At 38.4% G+C, this 25,746-nt stretch overlaps 1 protein-coding gene across 1 annotated transcript in view; it reads left to right on the top strand.

Moving 5' to 3' along the window:
- TRHDE (thyrotropin releasing hormone degrading enzyme) overlaps nucleotides 1-25,746 on the top strand; it is a 213,640-nt gene that overhangs the window by 58,106 nt on the left and 129,788 nt on the right. The window lies entirely within an intron of this gene.

The following is a 25,746-nucleotide window of genomic DNA, read 5'->3' as shown; positions in this document are numbered from 1 at the left end:
CGGCTTTAGTATGCTTTTGTTGTAAAAATATGATCAGTATTTCCAAGAGATTTTCAAGCAGCTTTTTTCTGATACCTGATTGCAGAATGAACTATTTCTCAAATTTCCTTCAGTAGTTTTTGGAAGAAGAATTTTGTAGAATATTTCAGTTAATGGGAGGTGCTCCAGAGTTTACTTTCACCTGTGTTCAATGGAATTTTTGATACGAATTTTCAGCCCTAAGTAATCTTTTCTTTTCAAATTGTTAGCTGACTCCTGGTTTGCACGTCACGGCAAGTAAACTTTAAATTATTTTAAAGGTTCATGTGCCGTTCATAAAAAGATGATCTGCTAATTGGTGTGTCATACTGTTAGGGATCCAGGAGTAGTAATATTCTTGTTGGTGCATGGTGCAACTGGTTGGGGTCATCTTCTCAGCTAACACCTGCCTGAGGAATCTCTGGGTCTTTTGGACACCAGTTCAACTCAGCATGGCTCTGTACAATGCTCTCTCCATCAGGAATTTCTCATCCTGGAAATACAAATATTAGTAGCTAGAGTAACATAACAGTAAGCTGTGCCATCACCATTTGGGTTTCCTTGAAATTACCAAAGGAAGCCAAATCTGAGGTTACTTAAATGTAGATTCAAGTTAAATAAAAAAATCAGTTTGCTTTCTAGTCTCAGAACTTTTCAGTTATGTTTTTCAATCCATGGTCTCTTTTTGAGTCTGTGAGTCCAGGAAAGCTTCCCTGTTGGGTCCTCTTAGACATTTTCTGTGGGTGTGATTATATTGTACATTGGCTTCAGGAGAAAACTGGCTTACAAAGCAGTTCTGCCCATTACTGCTTGTTCCTGCTTCCCCCACATATGGGCTGTTAAAACTGTTCATTGGGTACTGCTGTAAATCAGCTTGTTGAAATGACACAGGTTAAAATGAGCTGGTAGGAAACATTCCCTGGACATTTTTTTTTTAATGTAAATTTAAATATTTACTTTTTTAAAGATACCTGAAGAAAAATACCCTTTCAGCAAGTAGTTAACCTTTCCCAATGAGTTGCATGTTGATATATTAATATGAGCCAACATCTCATAAAAAATTTTCCAGAATCCCTTATTCAAAATACAAAAGCCATGGACTGAAGTCAGCATTTCTCTAAACCAGATTTATAAACACTGTGTTGTTCTTTGTCAGCCCCTTTTCTAAGAATCAGATTTTTCCTGTGATTTCTTTTTCTTTCTGCCAACAAATGGACTTTTTATTAGCTTTCAAATGTTCTTCTATGCACACTTGCCATTTATATGGAAAAGAGTAAGTATTTGAAACTTCTGTTTCCCTTTGCAAATGAGCCTGAAAGGAGTCATTAGTTTTCAGTGTGTCTGGGACAATGTTAAGGTAGCTGGAGAAGTAAAGGGTCAGTTCGTTATTGTTGCTAGAAAGTTGTTAATCAGCTGAAAAATGTTCTTCCTTTATGTTTTTTCTCTCTTCCTGGGAAATCTTTCTTCAAGTTCATATTGAAAAGATTAGCAGTGAAAAATGTTATTGAGAAGGATAGGCTATAGTCCCTTGAAAAGCTGGTATAGTCCTCTGTACACTGACGGGAAAAATATTATATTCCAAGTAAATTATGTAAAAAGAGAGTCGCTTGCCATTGACTTCTCACTGTCTGAGAAAGCAAATGGTCTTTTCTGTTGTGTTGTGGAGAATTTACATTATTTTGTTAAATGATTTCTAGGATAGAATGAAAGCATCTGGAGGAAATAATCGCAGAGAAAAGCCCAAGGAATAATCTTCAGGTACAGCAAGATAATTAGAGCTTTAGCTATACAGGCTGTTTGAAGTGTGATTCCGTGCCCAGTGGAGTCAATGGGAAAAACCTGAAATGATTTCCACAGACATCGATTCAAAGCTTTGAGCTGGCAGAAGCAGCAAGCCAATTTCTTGCAACTGTGGAAAAAGCTACGCTCTGTATCCATCAAGTAATTTTATAAATTCAGAATTTCTTCACAAGCTCTAATCTATCTTTTAATGCTGGGCTTGGGGCCAAAGAATGTTTTCTGACCTTTGCTGCTTTCTTTCTAGAAAGAAGCTGTTTATATATAGTTACTGATTGTTTCTTTCTGTGTCAGATCAGGGAATAAGATTCTCAAGACAGCAGAGTCTCTGGGCAATAGCTTCATATGTCCTTCTGTGAGAGCGGATTCACCCTCTGGTAGGAAGCTCTGGTAGGTGGGCTTCTTAAACTGGTCAAGTTGTGCATGTGAAGTAGGTCTACTGTGCCTTTGTCCTTTAGGTGGGCTGCTGGGCATTTCAAAATTGAGGTGCCTGTTGGGCTACTCTTAGTGTGGTGAGGCACTGGAATAGGTTGCCCAGGGAGCCTGTGAATGCTCCATCCCTGACAGTGTTCAAGACCAGGCTGGACGAAGCCTTGGGTGAGATGGTTTAGTGTGAGGTGTCCCTGCCCATGGCAGGGGGGTTGGAACTTGATGATCTTAAGGTCCTTCCCAACCCTAACTATTCTGTGATTCTATGATTCTATGATTTTGCTTCTAAATGTTGTTGAAGGCAGAATTGTGGAATGCAGGGAGACCATGTGGAACCTGCAAAAAGCCTCTTCAGACTTCACTGAATCGCAGTTCACTGCAAATCTGACTCCAGATTTAAGTTTGTAGATGGTAGCCACGAGTTTGAATTCCCTTCTGGACTGGAGAAGTGGCTTAAGGGTTTCTGTGTGGGCTATGGAGTACTTATATAGAAATCTGCCTGCAGGACAGACCTTTTCCTTAGTGAGTGCCACTGTCAAATTGTTGTGTGCCAAACAGGCAACAATTTTCTCTCAGCTTTGAGGGAAAGGAACTTAATTTTGCAGTGTTTTTTTTTCTCTATGTTAATTGTGGGAAATGCCAAGTGATGGAAACATTTTTAAATAATATTTCTGTCTTGCTTTCTATGTGTGCTTCCACAGCATACATGTGGTTTATGTATGCTGGTTGATTTATGAATCAGACTCTTGAGAATCAAAGCTGTTACTTTTTGTACTGTATGTTAAATGAAATATGCAGAATGGTCTTTTTGGTGTCAAGTGTCTGAAATGGCTAAGAGTGTCTTCAGTTAACTCTTCTTGGCACACATGTGGTATTGTCATCCTTCAAATAAGTGAGCAAGAAACAAGCATGAGCAGACAGAAAATTATATATCCCTGAGTGCCACTAGGTCTTTTAATTTCCCAAAATTGAGATTTCTTCTAAAATGCTGTTGGGCTACAGCCCCAGAAAAATAACTTGTACACTTGCGATAAATAAATAGACTTATCTTAACAATGGTAAAAATTGGTTTGCTGTGGGACCACCCTGAATAGGAGAAAAAGCAGAGTTTGTTAGGGCCAGACTGAGAGAATGCATCACACAGCTGAGGGTGCAGCCTGGAAAGGGACCTTCTGTGTCATTGCACTCTGTCCTATTTTTGTGTTTGGAAGGTGTATCAGCAACTCATTAAACTCCAACTTAAATAGCCCTAGAGTCTTCTGCTTCTCATATTCCTACCAGAAAATGTTGTGGATTCATAATTTTTATACAAAAGTGGATCTTGTGAAGTCTGAATTCTAGTTGCAGTAACCAATAGGATTCCTCATATCTAGTTACTCAGAGTTCATTGTGGCCTTGAATTTTACACTGCTTTTGGAAGAAAATTAAAACATTAATTTTAAAGCATACCATATAAAACATTATATATAGAGTTTTGGTTTTAATTTCACAGTAAATGCATCCAGACTTGGTAAAGGAATGAGTGAGGTGGCTATGAACACATAGCTTTTTACTACTTCAAGTCATTGGTCTCTAAGGAGTGGGGCAGGAAAGAAAATGTGCAAATAGGAAAGACTGAACCTAGACCTTATGTGGTAGTTCATTGTTTTGAAGTAAAACCTTTTGAATTAGTGCCATACCTTAGGCCTGGAGCAGAAAGAAGAAGCAGAAGTCAGAGAAAAAGGGCTCTTGCTGATCAAGGGAAAGTCTGACAATCTAGGCATAATAACGTGGTAACCTATTTCCTCCTAGGACCAGTAATTACTTAAGAACCTTGAAGACAAAAAATCCAGACGTCCTATTTTTGGCACTTAAATTTAATGTTGCAACTCAGGTCCAGAAGTAACAGTAACTGTATCAGTCTTGCTGTTTCTATTTTGTGGGATGCTAGAATACTGATTTAGGCGTGTATTCTCTAGGTACTATATTATTTCTCCTTTTTAGACTCCATCAGTTCCACATCTTTCCCAAATCCTCTCAGTTTCTTCTTCATGTATTGATAGGGGTCATGTCAAGCTTTACTACAGGCAGTTCTTTCCCAGAACTGAGTCTTAAAAAATCCACACTGTAGCTGGGGAGGCAGATTCATTTGTAAAACCTGGTGCTTCCAGTTTTCATTGAGGCCAGAACCTCTCAGGTATTGTGAAAAAGAAGAGAGTTGGATGAATAAAAGCATTCATTTACAGTAGATTATATCTGAGACTTTGTAAGACATGTAAACCCTTTTGCTTCATCACATAATGCTACTACTGATTGACAGGGATGGAAGGGCAGAAGGGAAAAAGAGGCTAGCAAGTGAAAAAAAGGGGAAGCTTGTGCTGAGGGTGCTGCTCACCATAACGTTTGGGTAAAGTAAGATGCAAGAGTTACATGGTTACTGGAGGGGACGAGGGATTACATTTTTTAATTCTGGGTGGAAAGTCAGTTTAAGATATTCGTCAGGTTATCTGTCCTCCCTTAAAGAAAGGATTAAGATCAGTTCATCCCAAACTTGTTATCATTTCAGGGACTTGTTACCATCATAGCTGCTCTCACTAAAAAGTTGGTGTTGCCTTTTGCATAGGTCACACACATCCTTTGTGTATCTCTATAAAATAAGAGAGATTAATGTGTTTCAGTCAGTGTCAGGCTATGAGTATGGAATGGTTCAGGATCCAGTGGAAGAAGGCTTAAGCCTCATAGGAAATAACTTGTTGAGAGTTCACTCATTGTCAGTTCAGGCAGCTACTGTTTGGGTGTCACCTCACACATTAGCTCTTCCAAAGCAGGACATGGCAAGAAGGTGCGTGGAGATAATAGATTGCTTCCTGTGTGGCTTGAAGTATACAAAGAAAAGGTTTTCAGGCAGAAACTGGGGAAGTGAGAGAAGAAACTGAAATGTGAATAATTCCAATGATAGGTATGGGTTATAGGAGAAAGAATGCATTTTATCATTTGGACTCTTTTCTGGGGGAGGATGAAGGCTACCTGAAGAAATATGGCACATGTGAAAATCACAGTCCTCAGCCAGTACTGGCTTACTAAATAAACCGTGCAGTGTGGGAGAAACTTCTCAAGCTGTTTGAAGTGCAAAGTAGATGTGTGTCTGCTTCTTTCTTCTCTTCATCATTTTATTTATTTATTTTTTTTTTCAACTGTGCAAACTGTTTGGATTTAGAAAATGAGTATGTTTTTTTTCACTTTAACTTGATTAAAATGTGCTTTAAAAATAACTAGCTAACATCAATAATCTCCCTATTACTTGTAATGGTCCTTAAAAATGAGGTACCGGAGTACCCTATCAATTAAGGACCCAGCAAGATAAAGAAATATCCCCAGTTCTGGAACAGAAGCAGAAGTCTTAGGTTCTTGCGGGCTCTAGGGACTTGGTTGCATCAGTTTACATTTCCTAGGCCTGTTTTGCAGAGAAAACAACTTCCCCCTACTCTCCCCCCTAAACTATAAATGGAAGTCTTTTTTCTTTGGCTTACAGATCAACACTGTTGACAAAGTACTCAAGAATTGCCACCGGGTTGTTCGAAGTTGAAAGCTGCTGGCAATTTTGTTTGCTAGGGGATGAAACCGTTTAAGAAAAAAGAAAGAAGAAAGGAAGGGAGAGAGGAAAAAATGGAGGATTTCCTAGAGGTTTGTTGTAAAATGCTATCTCCACGCTTTGCACCTGCTGAGAAATTAGGACTTAAGCTATCCTCAGGTCCCTATCGCTACTTGCTGTCAGTACCTGTTCTGGCAATCTCTGAGCAAACAGAGTGAAACAGCTTTGATTCTTTTTCTTCTCTCCTCCTTCCCATCTGTTGCTTTGCTCTGGATCCTGAGGTGTGCCAGCCTCCTTGTGCTGGGAATGAGATCAAGCAGAGGCTCCTCAGCAAATGCTGCCAGAGTCCGAGGCCCCTATAACTGGCATTATCCACAATGTCCCAGTTAGTAGCCGAAGATCAATGCAAACAGAGCCAGTGACACTCAGAGCCTTTGCACAGGTATGAGTGGGTTGCTGAGAAAAGAAGCGGGGTCCTGCAAGTTTCCTGCAATCTCCTCGTAAGACAGTGAGAGCATTAATATTCTTTGAGGCTGGTACCATTCAGGAATCAGTTTTGGGCGTAAAGGTGTGTAGCTGGTGCTATATAATTTTTTCCAGCATATGCCATGCTAGAACTAATATCTGATAAAGGCACAAATGTATAGAAAAGGCTAGTGTGTGTACACTTCAAAGATAGAAAGAATATTTATTGTTTTTTAGGGTTTAACCCATTTTCCACCAAAGCTGAGAGCAGAACAACAGCCAGGTGTAAGCCAGTTCACGGATTCTGCCTTTCTCAGGATCAGAGCCAGGTATGGGTGACCAGAGAATATGGAGATGTGATGCTTCCTTCATTAGCTGCATGCTCATGATTTTGAAGTGTGATTATGAATACTTCTTGTAACACATGAATTTGAAGGTTTTGTTTCATTCTGAGTGCTGCTTTTGCAGAAATGAAGGTTCCTGTCCTGCTTATAGGAGTTCAGAAAGCTAGTTGGTATGCTAGCTATTTAACGTTTATAAATCTATATGTTACATAACCGCAGCTCTGTAAATTTAGGTGTAACTTTCAGCAGTGAAGACTGATTTTCTTTTGTTACAACATTTCATCCTGACCATTTTTTTATAAACTAGACAAAACCAGTAACATCGTTTTATATTCTCTTGATTCCAGGAGGAGGCTAGCAACACAGAACAGTATATTTCACAACATTGAAATATTTCAGATATGAATTATTCTGAGAGTTACAAATACTTTTCAATTTTAAATTCTAACTCTCCTTCTCCCTTCTTTCTAGTTTCCCCTATACTTATCCAAAACTGATCTGACTTCCAGAGTGCAAAGTATGTTATTGAGGGGGTTCTTCACAGAGAGTTTGTTAAAGGGAAGAGGGAAAAACTGTAAATGAATTCATGCAGAACTATAATTCATCGAATCCTGCAAGGGACATTGCTGTATGTGATGCTCATTGAAAGTGGTAGGAGATTGGTTTAAAACAGGTAAAAGAAAATACTTTTTTACAAAGTCTCTAGTGAAATACAGAAGAGAATTTTTGATTGATTTGCTCCAATAAGAGATCAGAAGGAAGTTGTCACCTTTCTATCAGTTTCTGAAACTAGTACTGTAGTTACTGAAAACTTAATTTTTAATACTTTCAGGGTATGCTAGTGTTTTTTAACAATGTCTTTGCTAGTTTCTGGAGGTTCAAATGGCACTTTTTATGTGTTTATCTCTGACTGTACCTCTGCTTGGTATACTTGTGAAACAAAAAGGAAATGAACAGCTCTTGTAGTTTCCAAAACTGTCATGCTAAAATAAATCATAAGCATAATTTGGGAAACTTGTCAAACTGTAATTAGGATTAGTTTTGTTGAAGACTGTGTTTCAGTGGTTACTAAGCAAAACATAGAACATAATTAATGACACCCACTTCAAGTCACCTTCTATTATATGCCTTTTAATTGTTGATTTATTGATGCAGAATTACAATGACGTGGCAATGCCTGCCAGTTCAGCATATTTGGGTGAGCCATTCAATCACCTCTAACATATTTCCTATGTGGGCTGGCAGCCACAGCGCTGCGTCAGGTGGCTTTGCTGCCAATAGAAGATAGATGTAGCTTGGAACCCTGTAGGAGAATGCCGCTTCTAGGATGTACTACGTTGGTGTTTTTCCTGAGCACTCTTGTTTCATCAACACTAGCTTTGTTTACATACCTATAGAGAACCTTTACATACAGAGTCAAGAAAAAGCACATTGCAAAAGTACAGCTCTTCTAGGCACACTGTATTGCAAGGAAGAATAAAGATCAATGATCCCACTTCAGCCAAGATAACATAAAAACTCCTGCAAATTCAGTAGCCCACTGAAAAAAAAGATGACCTCAACAGATCATTCCTAGGATGTGGCAGGTAATCATAGTCGTATTGTCAACATTGGTATGTAACCTTCAACCTCAAATCTGATCACAGGTATGTCTGTGGTTTTCTGATATCCTGTGCTGGAGGAAGAGGGAGGGATAGAAAATTATCAGACCTGCAAGAAACCAGTTGAAGAAATGAATCTGGTCACCTATTAAAGATGACTACATAATAGTCCTTCAGTTCAGAAGAAAACACAGCATACTTCCCAATTGCTTGTTGCAAAGAAAGCAGGGAAGACAGAGAGGTCTAAATCTTCATTGTACCTGGAAATGTGTTTTCCATAGGAGCCTGGTAAGCTGATCATAGCTCACTGAATAGGCTAGCTCAGAAAAAATACTACTGACCTGTGCCAGTGTGATCTAAGGGAAAGTTCCTGGCATGACAATTGCAATTGTTGTATAAGAAAGGCTGATAAAGCTGTTACATGGGAAAATTCTTTGTGTCTGTAATTATATGCACCCACAATAATTTCAAGGATTGGGGACAAAATTACTTTCTTGTGGAGTCACACAAGGTTTGGTGCTCTCTTCAGTTTTCTGTTTAGTCCCTTTGAGCATCCAAACACAGTAAATTGCAGATACACCAAGGGATGTGAAAGACAGTAATCTGATATAGCCAAAAAGGGAATAAAGGGTTTTGATCAAGTGTGAAGCAGCATTAAAGTACTAGAAGAGGAGAGGGGTTAACAAATGACATGAGCATGGAATAGATACACTGTAATTGACAATGACAATTATGGGAAGGCCAGAATGTCTGGAGGAGTTTGGATTTTCTTCAGGCCAAGTGGGAACATCATTACAGGGGTTCATGTGCCTGGAGATGTGGTCCCTTAAGTGTTATTTCAGCAGTACTATTGTGATCAGATTGAATCATGATATGAGTCAAGACATTCCTATGACTCTGAAAAAACACTTCAAGCAGTGTCTCTAGGAATGACAGCCTTTGTCACAGTGAGAGGGCCTTCTGTTGCATAGACTAATTAGTGAAATTTCATGATAACTTTTATTATCATGAAGGTTCCTTGCCTTTCTTCATTAGTTGTGATTTCTATAATCCATGCTTTTCTGTGTATTATAGATTACATGCAATTAGTTCATTGTGGTTGGACATTTGTTTTCAAATTAAGCTAACCTGTACATTTTTTACACAATTAATATGAAATTATGAGAGAATGTCTGTGAAAAACAGTGAGTATAGAGCACATTAAATACCAAATGGACGAATGTGCTCTTCTAGATCTTAAAGTAATGGTTGAGATTATTATTTTTTTGTCTGATGCTTCTAAAGTTTTACATTAGTTATTTCAGGTGCTGAAGTTTGAAAGGGCAGGTTATAGTATTGTTCTTCAACCCTCTGTCAAGCATATTACTCTATTCACTGATATTTGTGTTTTCACTGCAATGCTAAATATTTACTTGTAAATGAAATAGCAGCTCCTGCCTAGGATATAGCTGTGGCAAGAGACGAAAGTGTCTTTTGAGAAATACGTGTTTCATTTTTTCTTGCTGGCAGGGTAGCTGGTATTATTGAAGTCTGTAGTAATTTGTCTCTGTGGATGACTATCTGGTCATCACTGTTAGACCTGCAAGCTGACACCAAGCTGAACTCCCAGGCAGAGCAAACAGCTAGGAATGTAGTGAGATCATGTATGGTAATGCAAAGTGCAGTACCTTTCATGTCATCTTTGAAGAAGGATGCATTGTACTTCTTTCAAACAGCTATTGAAGCTTTGAAGAAGAAATTGCGGTTGGAATATCCATAACGAACTAGACATAACTTTGGATTTTTATTCCAGATAGCTGGAGGAGTTTCAGCACCTTTGAAGGTATTAAAACCAGCCTTGCTTGTTTAAGCTCTATTTGAAATGCAGACGGGGGAAAAAGAAATAAAAAATCAGTGTTTGCTAAATGAGAGAGGACTAAATTGTCTCTATGTGTAAAATATATTCTTAAGGAGTATCAAAATGATAGCATGAAAAAACAGAACAAACTGTCCTCTTATGGAAATATTATAATGTGTCTTTCATCAAGTAAAGCCTTGAGATAAGAAGAGGGTTCCTCTGCTGATATAATTGCCATTGTTAAAGGTAAATCAGTTGATTTTTAATGCTTGCACCAAGAAAGAATACCCCAGTTCTCTTTTGTTTTTCTTCATCCTCATATATCTCTCATTTGCATTCTCATATGTCAGTGAAGTGCTAGGCTTTGATCTTCCACGTACTTAATAATTTGCTTTAAGCAAGTCCTTAGTCCTTTTGAATCTGATTTACATTTGAACCAACACTGTTGCGCATTGTTCCGGCACTTAAAAAGGACCTGGAATCAGATGAGTTTCAGTCAGACTGAATATATAGTTTGACTTTTAGAGGAAGAAGGTGATGTCTTCAGTGTAAAGGAAAACTTGATTCATAGACTTCAGAGTGAATCCTGCTTACTTTCAGTGCAGATGATTCAATGAGTTGGGATGCTGCCTTACTAAGTTCACCACAGGACTGTGATGGTCCTCTACATGGAATTATCAAGATTTTTAAGAACACTTCCATGGTGCACATTGAATTATCTATGTAGTCTGAACTGTATTGATAGGAGCCAAACCAAGAAGACTTTCTACATTCAAAGACTGTTAGATGCTGATCCTGAAGTTTTTTATTAGTGCCTTTCATTATACTGAAGATCTGGCAGGTTATTCTCTTGCTTCTAATAGGCTTTGCAGTACTTTGTGCATGTTATTCTTACATTTTCCAAGAAAAAAAGCCTGTGTGCTCTTTCATGGTCTTCATCAAGCATTCCTGATGCAGCAAAATCTTTAATTGGGTTCTTTTTCTTTTAAGTGGAATGATCAGAAGTTGTTTTTCTGTAAATAATAATGAGGCAAGATGGTATGGAAAAATTATGATTCTAAAAGACAGAAGTCATCATAAAAAATGAAAACGATATTATTTTAACATGAATTATTCATAAGTTATCAAGTTTAGATGAGGCTTGTGAACCTCACTTTGGTTCTTTAATATAGGTTTAATATAACTTTAAATTTGTCATGCAGGGAATGGAATTCTACTCAGAGAAACTATTCTGATTTCTGTATAACTGAAAAAGTTTTTGTGTTCATTGGGCTAGTAGCACTAGGAGCAGACATTTATCTTCATGACTTTGTAATGCCGTGGTATAACATGGGGCATAGAGAAGATTGTATTTGGACAAGTAGTGCTCTTTTAGGAGAAGAGTGTACTACATCTATTTTGGTCTCTTTGCCAATAAAAGGGCTGGTCAGGAATGTTCTCATCTTCTGTTACCTGGTAGGTGCAATTGGTCATGTTAAATTTCTGTCTGCTTTACATTCAGTTTACTCAAATTTTTTTTTTCTGTGGATTCTTTTGCTACTTCACCTTATTTAACTGCTTTTTTTTTCCTTCAACATCTTTGAGGCTCATGTGGTCTTTGAAATCTCTTTTTGTCACTGCATTTTGTGTATATAGTTTGCAAAATTATATACACAAAGTATTTTAATTTGGGTGAAGTCAAAATCATCTTCACCATGTAAAGCTCTTCCTTCAGTAATGCTCCTGTTTGTATTCATAGTCCCTTTGGCAACACAGTCCCTCAGCTTTTAGGCCCACCCTTACTGGCTGTCTCAGTCAAATTTTTCATTTCTTTGACTTGTTTCTCAGTTTCTCTGTGTTCCTCATCTATTTCAACTGTGTCTCTCAAGCTTCTGGCAATACTTTTCAGCTTTTCCCACTGCATTTCTTGGTGCACTGAGGAAGTATCTTTCAGTTGCATCAGCACTGAATCTTTGCATCTTCAGAAATAATCCAGTCTTTTTTTTAGCTCAAGCTAGTGCTTTTCTGGTGTTCCAAGCTACCTTCTTACTTCTTTGGTCATCACCCTGAAATCTGTGAAATACAAGATATCCGGAGAAGAAGTAGGAATAGCCTCGTTGTTTTTCTGCAGTTCTTATGGTTGTTGATTACAGAAAATATTATATCATTTGGATGTGACAAGAGTTTTGTGTTTACTACAGAGTAGCATTCTAATGAAACATGCATACTAACAAGAAGATATTTTACGAGAAATATGTTACAAAATTCTATTATTTAAGATGTAATTGAAATCAGATTTTTCAAAGTTTAAGTCAGATTTTAAGCATAAAATATTCTCTTTTGAACCCAGATTGTAAGTAGTAGTGGATTTTTGGAGACCTGACTGGTTTGTGTTCTTTTGTGCTGATTTAAATTTGAGGTAATATTCAAACACTTTACTATTCTGCTGAAGTCTTAGTGACAGACTACTAAATTTGGGAAGGCAATTTGCTAAACCCCATAAAAAAAGACTGTTGAAGTGTTGTATCAGTTTTGGGTAGTTACAGCTTCTTGTGCTATTGGAAGAATGAAGTTTTGTTTATGTTGATTTATTTTGTTTAGTTTAGTTCCATGACTTGTTCAACACAGAGTTGAAAAAACAGAAAAGCTGACTCTCTTTTTCCCAATTTATGTTGAATAACTAAACATGAGTGGGTTATATTTACTACTTAAATTAAAAAAGGCAGACTGACTGAAGAAATTTATTTAATTCATAACCTTACAGGTAGCAGCGATATGCAATGCATCAACAGAATGGCTGTGTTACAACTATAAGTGTAGGTAATTTTACATTATAGATTATTAGATGTTGACGCTATTGCTTTATTCATTATAATAGCCTTATACATCTTTATTATCCTGCCTGGCTTGACCTCCCTTCAATCCTGTTTCTTTGTCAAGAGCTGGCCAATGCTGTCTTCAAGTGCCTGTCTTCAAGTGCTGTCTTCAAGTTCCCCAAATGGGAATGGTGGTTTGGGGGACTGTGCTAGAAGAGAGAGGTCATGAGAGGGATGACCATGCTCATAGACTACAGTGACAGCTTGCATTGAAGTTTCTGGCATAGGTGGAGTTCTAGTGGATCAGGTGTAAGCCCTAGGCAAATTAGATTGGAAAACAGTAAAGAGTAAAGAAGAGGGACCTTGGTGCTAACATAGCCATCAGCTGGGAGCACATAGCCTCCAGCATTTATTCATTGAAAAATGCCTTGTAAGCAGCACCTTGCCTGTAAGTTTAAATGTAGAGATATTGTTTTGCGCATCACATAAAATTGAGGAAGGCCTGTCTGCAGGGATATGTCAAGAACTTCCTCTTCTGGCCAGAACATGAATTTAGACTGAGTCCTACCTGTAAAAATCTTGCCTGGGAAGTAGAACCACTTACAGTTAAAATTCCCACTGTCTGGTTTTAATTCTTCAGCTAAAGCATAATGATTACGTAACAGGGGCATTCAGATGACATAAATTCACCAAAATGTTTAACCATGCTCACAGACCAAACTTAGGAAAAGTGTGTAAATAACCTCTGATCTGCTCAAATTTATGAGTTTACCATAAAATACTGGTATTCTGCCTGTGTGGATAAGGTTAATCCATTGTGGTGTCTCAGGAGTGATTGCTTAGGTTTTTTTGATTGCCTAATTACTTTCCTTATTTCTTCATTCTTTTAGGGAGCTGTAGAAAGTGCACTTTTTTTATCCTCAGTAAATACTTGTCTGGAGTGACAGCAATATGCTGCCTTGGCTATTCTAGTCTAAAAACATTGATTACTTCCTGAAAGGTTTCAGTTCTCTGGCAGTCACAGACCATGCTTTCTCTGATAATAACCTTTTTGTTATTGGCATAGACTGTATCTAGCTCTGGGTTTTGTTCCCTGCCTATCTGTCAGTTCATCCACTTGTCTGATTTGCTGAAACTACAGAGATTTGAACTAAGATTCAGACATTTGTAAACACATAAAAAATTCTCCGTTGCGTCTTCTGAATCTCATTGAAACAGGTTATCTGTATTATATTATGGAAATCCCTTCTCTGCTTGAATATTGGCTTCCAAATTTTTGTTTAGAGCCCATGACAATGCTGTCTGATTTTAACCATATAGACCCTAACAATATGCACCCATGAATGCTGAGGGAGCTGGCTGATGTCATTGTGAGGCCACTTCTGATTATCTTTGAAAGGCTAGGGTGATTGCAAGAGGTACCCCAGAACTTGAGGAAAGCAAATGTCACCCCCATTTTCAAGAGGTCAAGAAGGAGGGCCTAGGAAACTACATTTCCACACGCATGAAGGACAAGAAGGTGGCTGGGAGCAGTCAGCATGATTCAGCAAGGGGAAGTCATGCCTGACCAACCTGATGACCTTCTATGATAAAATAACTGGCTTGGTATATGAGGGGAGAGCAGTGGATATTTTCTACCTGGACTTCAGTGACGTCTTTGACCTTGTCTCCTATAAGATCCTCATAGAGAAGCTGATGAAGAACAAGCTAGATGAGCAGATATTAAGGTGGAATGAAAACTGGCTGAATAGCTGAGCTCAGATGGTGATGATTAGTGGTATGAAGTCGAGTTGGAGGCCAGTCACTAGGAGTGTACTTCAAGGGTCAGTGCGAGGTCCAGTCCTGTTCAACATCTTCGTTAATGATGTGGATGGTGGGGTCAGAGTGTACCCTCAGTATATTTGCAGATGATGCAAAACTGGGAGGAGTGGGTGATACACTGGGGTGTTGTGCTGCCATCCAGAGGGACCTCAGCAAGCTGGGGAAGGGGCTACAAGAACCTCATGAAGTCTAACAAAGGGAGGTGCCAAGTCCTGCACCGAGGGAAAAACAACCCCATGCACCAGTATATGCTGGGGGCTGACTAACTGGAAAGCAACTTGTCAGAAAGCAGATCGTGGACATGAAGTTGACCATGAGTCAGCACTGTGCCCTCACAGCAAAGAAGGTAAATGGTGTCCTGGACTTCTAGAAGGGTTGCTAGCAGGTCAAGGGAAGTGATCCTTCTCCTCTGCTCAGCACTGGTGAGGCCACATCTGGAGTGCTGTGTCCAGTTCTGGGCTCTACAGTACAAGAGAGACGTGGCATTCTGGGGAAACTCCAGTGAAGGGCCACGAGGATGACTGAGGGACTGGAGCATGTCTGCTATATGGAGAGGGTAGGAGAGCTGGGACCATTTAGCCTGGGCAACACAGCTCAGAGAGGATCTCATCAATATGTATAAATACCTGAAGGAAATGTGCAAGGAAGATGGCACCAGGCTCTTTTCAGTGGTGCCCAGTAACAGAACAAGAGGCAATGGGCACAAACTGAAACACAGGAGGCTCTTCCTGAACATTAGGAAACACAATTTTTTCAGTGGGCGTGATCAAGGAGTGGCACAGGTTGCAGAGAGATTGTGGAGTCTCCATCCTCGGAGACATTAAAAAGTCAGCTGGACATAGTCCTGAGCAACCAGCTCTGGGTGGCCCTGCTTGAGCAGGGGTGTTGGACAAGATGGCCTCCAGAGATCCCTTTCTACCTCAGTCATTCTGTGATTCTCCTATAGCACTGCACTAATACCACATTAAATGTGTTAAAGAATTTAGTCTTATATTTCCTGTAGTACTCTTTCTGAATTGGCTCTGGAATTACAGTGAGATCTCTTTATCCAGCTCTTTCAGTTGTTGCCTTTTCATGGACTTTTCTGATGTCTGTAAATGGGATTTCTCCATAGTGCTTACAGTCGTCGCTGATGAGAAATCCCTTCATATGGCACAGATTTAGTCACCTAATCTGTTATTCCCAGGAATCTCAGTAACTTTTCTGTTGGTTTGACATGGTGATGCCCTCGTGGTTTGCCTGTGTATCTTTGCACATTAACAGTTCATATTTCCAGTACATCACTTGTGTTGTATGCCCTTCTTTTTGGTGTATTTATTTTAACTTGGCATTTTTTTTAAATCTTTCCGAAGTTGCCCAAAGCTTCTTGCCACTCTCTCCTCCTGTTTTTACCTATGTGAAGTGTTAACGTGTAAAACTTGATATACTCTGTCTGCGCCATCGCAAGATGAACGCGTAACCTTTTCAAATTGCATCTGCCAGAATTTTGCATATTCATTTAACATAGAAATATTTGACATCAGTGGTCCCTCAAAATATCTACCCTCTTAGGCAATAAAAAAATGTTCCAATTTTATATTGGTTCTTCCTTGTCCAAAAGGAAGGGAAGATGTACTTTTTTTCTGTTGACTGACTTCTTATATCCTGCAGTTGTCTTACTCTGCTCTCTGACTTTGAGAGCAGTGTGGCTGCAATGGGGATCACTCACTGCAAGCCCACTGCTATCCCCAAATGGTTCATTACTAGTGTGTGAGTATTACTGGTCTCACTTAGCATTCAGTAATGTGCTGCATACATTTTATTCTATTTAGATCTTTGTATAATGCAGGTAAAGATTGATACAGAATGTAAACTTCAGTGGAAGTCACATCACACACTGAAAAATTCAAATGAATTACCAAAGGGACGAGGAAATATTTTTATCCTCTCATTGAATTCATTGAAGTAAGAAGCTGCTTACCAGCCAGTTTAGTATGGAAGATAACTTTTAGTCTAACAGACAGATATTTCTGTATCTCAGGAAGTGAACAAACACTAGTAAGAAAAATGGACAGACTGTGTCTCAAAAATGGGGGAACAGAATGAGTCAGGATGAAAGATTAAGTCTGTTTAGATCCCTGGAACATTTTGAAGGTGATATTGGTAAAAGCCGTTGTGGTTTAACAAAGGGATACGCAGAGGTGTGAAGATCTATGAGGGAGGGGAGGAGTGTACCTGAAAAGGCTCTGTGAGAAGTTCATCTCTTACAGATGAATTCTCAGACCAAAACTTCTGAGTTAGTTTTCAGGGATAGGGAAAATATGAAACAGAAAGTTTTTTGAGCCATGATTGCCTGCTTGTCAGCGCCAGCTCAATATGGATGAAAGTATGGATCAGTGTAAATACATGAAGCATAGATTTTGCCGGTTTGGTAGTAACTTTCTTAAGCATTTGTTACAGCATTATCTGTTTTGAAAGTTACTGATAAAATTTGTTACTGATTTTAAACCTTAATTTGGCTTAAATAGAATCATAGAATAGAATCATAGAATAGTTAGGGTTGGAAAGGACCTTAAGATCATCTAGTTCCAAACCCCCTGCCATGGGCAGGGACACCTCACACTAAACCATCTCAGCCAGGGCTTTGTCCAACCTGGCCTTGAACACTGCCAGGGATGGAGCAATGTGATTTAAGGGAACTAACAAGGCATTTCTTATACAAATGCATAGCAATACCATACGGTAGGGCATCAGAAAGGTACACAGGAAATACTATTTGGAGTCGGTGTGGCTGTATCATTCTCTGCCCCTCTACTCTGCTCTTGTGAGACCTCACCTGGAGTATTGTGTGCAGTTCTGGTGTCCTCAACATAAAAAGGACATGGAACTGTTAAAACAAGTCCAGAGAAGGGCCACGAGGATGATCAGGGGACTGGAGCATCTCCGATATGAAGACAGGCTGAGGAAGTTGGGGCTGTTCAGCCTGGAGAAGAGAAGGCTGCGTGGAGACCTCATAGCAGCCTTCCAGTATCTGAAGGGGACCTATAGGGATGCTGGGGAGGGACTCTTCATTAGAGACTGTAGTGATAGGACAAGGGGTAACGGGTTCAAACTTAAGCAGGGGAAGTTTAGATTGGATATAATGAGGAAATTCTGTCCTGTAAGGGTGGTGAGGCACTGGAATGGGTTGCCCAGGGAGGTTGTGAATGCTCCATCCTTGGCAGTGTTCAAGGCCAGGTTGGACAGAGCCTTGGGTGACATGGTTTAGTGTGAGGTGTCCCTGCCCATGGCAGGGGAGCTGGAACTTGATGATCTTAAGGTCCTTTCCAACCCTAACTATTCTATGATTCTTTGTCAATATAGCCACGCCATTGGTGGAGGGAGGAGATTTAATCCATTACCTTTCCTGTATTTCTTCCTTCACACTGAAGAGGACTTGTCCAGGCCATCACTGTATGTGCAGCTCCACATGTTCTCTGAGCTCTGCATGATTTTCTGTCCTGGGTTTCTTTACTGTTGGAATACTGGATTTTCAATCTTACTCACTGTGTCAGAGATCTGATTGATCTCTATAAACTTTGTTCTGAACTGGATGACTCCTGTTGTTTGTCAGACTCTGCTTTTAACTTCTTCCTGAAAGTCCCAGTAGTCTGTTATTGAAGTACTTGTCCCAGGTCTGTCAAAATGTTTTCTGTTCTCAGCTCTTGTTTGCCAAACTTCAGTAGTACCACTCAGTTTGTATCAGTTACCAACCTCTTTTTAGTATGGTGCTTATATGTTGCGACTTCAGATTAAAAAAAATAAAATCTTCCTGGAGTTTTTATTTTTATGTGGTTTGCAATATTCTTCTGTTTTTGTAGCACATTTTCATGTTTGGGTTCTACCCTCTGAGTTAATTAAAACTATTAAACACTTCACGTGCATCTGAAACTATAACTGTCAGAAATAAGGCTACTTTCTAATTATTGTCTTTCTCTTCACTGGTGCATACTGCTTCCAGGTGTAGAATGAAGCACCATTTTGGTCTCTTCGTGTCGTTTTCCAAGCTCAGATATTTTTCAGCTCTGATGGAGATTTCAGCTACTCTACTTTTCCATCCTGTTTGTTTCTTTAATTCCTTTTATTTTTTCCCTGCTGATAACCATGTTGGGTTCAGGAATAGCTTTGGGCCCAATGTGTTGAAAAACCACCCTGTTTATTCAGTTACATATTACTGCCTGCCTCTGCATAGCAGGATGTGGGCTGAGTGGAGCATATTGCTAAGCCTTCCTGCACCAGGAAAATGAAGCTTCTTAACAGCTCAGGTCCTGGTGCTTCATTTTACTGTGGGAAATCTGGAGTGCTTGTGTAGGAAAGGATGATATTTCTTCTGTCACAATATTGGACCCTTGCTTTTTAGCTATGATTTTTCACCTGTGATAGGTAACTGGAGAGCACATTGCTGGCAGCCTGTGCCCATGCTGACACAAAATAAAATGAAGGTGTAAATTCACTTAGTTAAGTCTCTCCAGGATACCTAAATGCACCCAGAAGTTCAGCTTTGACTTTCACATTTTGGTCCCTGGTCCATCAGGATGTTTCTGGGAGCCTTTGTAAGGGTGAATGTGGATTCTGTGAAAAGACATAGTTGAAATGGTTGCATCCTCAGGCATGAGTGGGGAGGAGAGAATGTGGGCATGCAAGAGAACAGAATGTGTTTCTCCAGAATTAAGGATGATGGAGTTTTTGTGGTATGTCACAGAAGGTTATTGATTCTTGGTATATTAAATAAACTGATTAATAGATTACTCTTTTTACTATTAACATAGTAAAACTTTATCCTGATCTAATATTACCTAAATTGTTTGCATAAGAACATCAGGTAAGTGTTAGTGCTTATGTTAAATAGTAAGACCTAAAAACAATAACTCAGAAGCTATCCGGGACAGTACATTTGCATTTCTTCATCTTACTCTGGAGGAGAAAAGATAAATGCATGCAGTCCCCACAAAAATATTGCCTTCAGATGTGATGTATATGATTAGCTATATTATAGTTTTATCTCCAGATGGAATATTGGGATACATATTTTTGAGGTACTGGTAATGTGATATAGCTGCCTCTATTCCCAAAATTCATGTTTCTACTTTCAGTACTAAACTGTGCCCATCACCTGTGAATATGATCTCACTTTAAAGCAAACATAAAAGAGGTAAATCTGGGCATATAGAGTTTGTAATAATGGGAACATTCATGTCTTTATTACTGTAATGTAAATCAGTTTTATGTATGCTGGATGAAAAGATTTATTTTGCCTCATTTTTATAACTCTCAAGTAGTACGGATTTCTGGAGTTTTCTGTGTACCTGCCCCTCGGTTTTGCAGTGAAGGGAAGGAATACAGCAGTGGCACTCAATCATTTTCTTTGCAGCAGTATTTATACTGGAAGTGCTCAGTAATCAGTGGCATGTTGTTTTCAGCTGTAGAATCCTCATGCTCTATTAACTGTGGTGGTAGGAAAATGGCTGTTGGCAATTTTCCATCATGTCAATGCTCTTAGTATTTGCGTTAGAAACAGTATTTATGAAGGCAACAAAAGTCTTTATTGTTTTTTGCTCTCTCTAGATCTTTCGGTGTTGAGAGTAGGAATATATTTTTTCTGTTCATCTGTTGCGTATATACTGTAAGGGATGTAACACTGCAAGTTGCAGTACTAGCCTTGTAACTTGGAATAACAAAACCTGAGCTGATTTCAGTCAGTGTCTCAGTTTGTTCCATGTAATCTGTGTTCCAATGTATGTCTAAGAGTTTAGAATACCCATGTTAGGCTGAAAGCTTGGAAAAAGGTTTATAATGATAAGAAAACTTTGTCAAAGATTTTTTTCCTCCTTGTTTATTGCTGTGCAGCATTTAATAATGATCTGTCCAGGTATTATTTAAAAGAAAGGCATTGTTCATGTAGAGATCAATACAACCAAGATGATACATAATTAACCCTCAATGGGCGATTGCATTAATTTTTCATCTTAACATTGATTTATTTGATATACTTTGAAATAACAAAGCAATGATCTATAGATTTGGGTTATGAAAATGGAAAGCGATTTCTTAATATGCATGTCAAATAATATCAACAGGATTCTATTTTATTTTCTTAAAGAGTAAACAGCCATCATCCAGTGTCAAGGCTCAGTTGCTTGGAAAAACAGCAAAGTTTTTCTTTCCACATTACTGCTTATTCTCCCCGTTTAGCCTCCACAGCTTTCTCTCCCACATTCCCCCCCCCCCCCCCCCCCGGATCCTTTAGTATTCACATTGCATTCAGTATCTGCTATTTGTATCAAACACTCTGGAAATCCATCCACTGTTTATGTCAGTTAATGTTAAGTAATACTTTGTACAGCAATAAGAAGCAATAAAAACCCCAGCAATAAACTGCTGTGTGTCAGTGATTTCTCCTCAGGGTCTGCAACAAGCCATTTGATTTGACTGAAATAATGGCAAACACTTCTAGACCTTTGCATTAACTCTGCAGGCTAATATCCATACGGGTTGGTAAGTGTCATGTTTACAGAAGGGTATTGGTGGTGTAGTCCCAGAGGTAAAAAGTGATGGGTGCCAGAGTAAGTATTTAGGTAAAAAGAAGTGTTAGTCAACGATTTCCTTTGGGGCTGTCATCCTGGTTGTTTGCAACTTTTGTGTGTTTCAATACTTTGCAAGTAGTGAGAGAAGAAAGAAGAATACAATTAAGTTGTAGTTTAAATAAAAGTAATAGTTAAAAGCTAATTTAGGGTACCTAGCTCCTCACTGCCAGAAATGAGAGACTGAAATGATTTAGTCTTCTGGAAACATGCGCTTAGTATTTTCTGAAAATCTGGTGTCTCGTAGTGTCTCAAGTTGAGCATTCATATCTATCAGTTATGTTTCTCTCTGTTGTTGCAGTCAGTTGGAGACCTTCCTTGTGGCTGCAGAATGTCCCTGTCTGGGATGTTTGTTTTTTCGTGTGTGTTGTGTTCTGTCCCTCCCCCAAATAACTTTTTAAGGGGATGAAAATCTATACATGGAAAACTTGGTTTTCTGGCATAAGCTTCTCTGTTGTATACTAAGAAAAACAGTGCAGAAAAGAAAGTTTTTCAGTAGTCATTGTAGACATTTCTTATAAGTTCTGTATTCAGTGGTTGTATGTCAGTAGAAATTTTGGCTATTTCTTACAGTAACTGCTGTTTGACTTAATGGTTTTTAACCAGAGCTGTCTCTTTCTGTAGCTGGCTTGTTAAAATCTGCGTAAATCTTTAAACGCTATTGTGTTACAGGAAAGCATCTACTTATTTGTAGTAAAAGAAATGGCTTTGATTAATGAATCTGTGTGGCAGAAATATAAAACCTTTTAGTAAATAATTCTTTTTCTTTGTACAGCAACATTCATTTAGGAAATCGCACAAGACATTTAGAGAGATTTAGTAAAGCTATTGATTGCATTATGCAGCATTAGGAAAGGGCAAAACCTTTTTTTTTTTTTTCATTTGTCAGGAATAAATTAAACTAAACTGATATTAGTTCATACTTTCTCTTAATTTGTAGAAATTATTGTCTGAAAAATAGCATACTTGGTAGCAAGAAATCTACACCTAAAATCTTGAAGAAAGCCTCTCTGAAGAAATGAATTAAAATAACATTGTTGAGAGGCACATAAGTAAATTCAAATAATTTTATAGTGTCATTTTTGTAATAAAACCAGAAATTGTAAGAGGAAAACATGGAGTTCAAGGAGTGAACAGTTTTATCTCTGTGTGCCTCCTGGTTTTATTAAGGAAAATATATGTGTAAAGATGCTTGACAGAAATTTCTTGTTTCTCGCTGTATGTTTTCTTATCAGATGCAGTATTTCAGGGCTCTCAGATTTATTTGGGAGACTTATCATGCACTACACAGAAAATTTGCAAAAATTGTTCACACAGTTAGTTATTCTTTTTTTTTTCCTTTTCTCTAGTAGGTGCTTTTTATCTTCCACCTTGAGCATTAGAAATTTAATACTGACATATGTTCTTCAGGATCTAGCCCTTGGTCACATTTCAACCAGCAGTTAAAACGAATAAAATTGCAGCATGTAATAGTAAATATGTTCATAGGGGTAGAAGTCTGTGTTTATGCACACACTCATATTTAAATGTATAGTAACGATGTGTGTCTGTTGCACCAATATCCCCATCAGACATCAGACTGAAATTGTTAAACGTAGTGGAATCGCAGTGGTAGAAAGAGATGCTTTGATGTTTGTAGAAAAATAGGATGATAAAGGAGGGGGAAGGACCTGAAATTCAGGGTACCCTGCATTAGAGAATTAAATCTTGTTTTGCATTTAATCCTATTCAGTTTTAACTCTGCTGTCATCTAAGGCAAGAGTGGTGTTCCCATTTGTGTGGATTGGGGGATTTAAAACAGTGGGTTTTAAGGGTGCCTAGAAAATACTGTAACTGAATAGTAGAAAATTAAAAACAGTATCATTTGTTCAAATTGCAAAGATACTAAGTGTAACTAACTAACTTAAAAGAGCATCAAATGATGACGTGCTTTGTGACCAACTTAAGTGTTAAATTGCTAATTTCTGTTTTGCACTATGATGATACTTGCTAATAATGTCATAATATTCTGATGTAAGCTTACATAGTTTTGATGTCGTAATTAAGTGTTTGGAAATGAAGCTCTTGAGCTTTGTATGTTTTTTGTAGCTTGAAATGTTTTTCATGAGATTCATGCAGAGATAGATTTAAAAACTTCCAAATGCTATCCTTATATTTGAATAATTGTGCCAGTATAGAATGCTAGTGTGAAGTTCCAACATGTTTTTGTCCTGATGGCTTTTCTGGTGATTTATTTTAGCTGTATAGTTTTTACTTCTTGGTCATGAATTTAGTCTCTGTGAAGGCCAAGAGGTGGAAATCCTCTATTATTCCGGCACTACACAGGACTCTCTGCACTGCTGTATCAGGAAATCTCAAGTAACAGTTTTATGATGTATGAGGATATTATTCTCTGCAAGCAATAACACGCATTTCTATTTCCCCAGCAATATCCACATAATCAAACATTCACAAGTGCTTTACAAAGAATTTAATTAAATAGTGTGCCGAGTAACTGGATGCAGCATGCACACAAGCTGTTATATATTCAGCAATTCACATTTCGCAGTTAGTGCTGAACACTTTTGAGCAGTAATATGTGTGAATGATTTGTCTATCAAAATGTGCATCATCACCCCTCCTTTTATACCTTGCTCCTTAAAAATTGCACTAAAGCCTTAACAGATGTCACCTCCAGGAGCACAGGGTACCTTCCTCAGTGCTCTAATGGTGTGAAATACAAATTCTCATGCTGAGACTTGAACATCAAAAATGTTCAGTGCTCCTCTGAAATCAAATGTTTATGGCTCCCCAGAGAAAGATATAGATTATTGTGTCTTTTACCACAAAACCAGGCATGTTTGGAATTTTATTTAAAGGTAGCAGAAATTTGTGGAGCAATCAAGACCAACCACTGAAGAATTTAAATTCTAAATGAAAAATGAACAGCAAGACTTGGACATTTGGAGTGTAGACGTGGGCAACGAGAAGCAAAAGATTTCTCATTTTGCGATTGTTAGTATGTTTAGAGTCCATTCTGTCAGTCACCGGAGATGAAGTCTCTTCTTTGGCACTGAAATGCAGTGCACCAGACCCTGCACTAGAAAAAGGTAGGAGTGTGTGCATATATTTTAGTACACCTCCTAATTCATTCAGCATGTCACTTGCAAGGATTAGCATTCAGGAAACCAATAGGGTTATCTATTACATTTTGTTTTGTCTGTTTGGAAAAGCCCTTTAAGCATTAGCTGGTACATGAGAGGAATTTCCAGGCTTGCAAAGCAATGGAGATGTATTGGGTGAAAGTGATTTAGAATATCCCACTGTGGTTGTCTACCTGCAAGGCAGTTAGCTGTCCATCAGATTGGCAGGTTTTATTGATATATCAATGCTATAAAGTCTAAACCAACAGGCCAATACCAGTCTATAATTAGCTTGTAAAGGTGTTTAGTGTGAGACCTCACCCTAGTTTCCCAGTTCCACAGAGTTATTCCAGTTTATTACTGGCTGACACAAAATCTGTCCATTATGACTGGTTAGAAAGACCAGAAACTACAAATGAGCACAAAGGACAGAAAAGAAATAAAAGCATTGGGAACTGGTTTTACTTTCATGCTGGTTACATTTCAGTGTCACTTTGCTTATTTGAGGGGAATTGCTGAAAACTTAATCATTGTAAAGAAGAGCAGAGATTCTCTGTATTCTTCTTCTGAAGATGCCTTTTGGATGAAAGTGTAATCACTTTGGGAGAAGTTATGGCTTTTTTTAGAGAGTTGAAAATAGAAGAGATCCCTGTTTAATGTAAGTGAAGATTTCCCATTAACTTCAGTGATGTCTCCCAGTAGCCTTTGTGTCCCTTTTTTCCATCCTTATCCCTTCTTTGTATAGCAGACAGGAGTTTTTATTTTTGCATGTCATTTATAACAAATTGCTGTTATTTTAAAAAAATAGTATATTTTGAGCTTCAGCTGGAGAAGAAAAGGAAAGCATGTAATTCTGAATTTACTGGCATGTTTAGTCTTGAACAATATATTTTGGATTTTTGCTTTATTTCTTTAATTAGGTTCTTGTTCTGGCGTCTGCCTTGATATAAAATATTTATTCTTTACCATTTGTAGTATGTCTCTGCAATTTGGATATTTTCAGTTTACTTGTGTTTGAAAGTAGCTGCTATCCTCTCTCTGTACTTCCACTAGAAGGCTGGTATTTTTATGTTTCTTGCAGCAGGCCCTTTTTAGGAGTGCTGGAATATGTCCAGGTTTTCCATTCCTGATACTTCAGTGGCAACTTCTTATGAATCCTGAAGTAGAGCTCCAGCTGTCAGGTTGCTTTCCAAGCCAATTCCACCACTCAATGTCAGCAAGCCAAAAAAGACAAACTAAATGCTGTGATATAATTTAGAGTATCATTTAGAATATGCTGGTCAGAGTTTTTCTTCTTCAGGTTGGGAAGTCAACCCAGAGGCCTTTCATCCCACCCAGTGAAGTACC

Source organism: Pezoporus wallicus, unplaced genomic scaffold (genome assembly GCF_028554395.1).
Source record: "Pezoporus wallicus isolate ANWC-B61680 ecotype Strahan unplaced genomic scaffold, APGP_CSIRO_Pwel_v1 contig_5069, whole genome shotgun sequence".
NCBI lineage: Eukaryota > Metazoa > Chordata > Aves > Psittaciformes > Psittacidae > Pezoporus > Pezoporus wallicus.
This window is presented reverse-complemented; position numbering and strand designations above follow the sequence as displayed.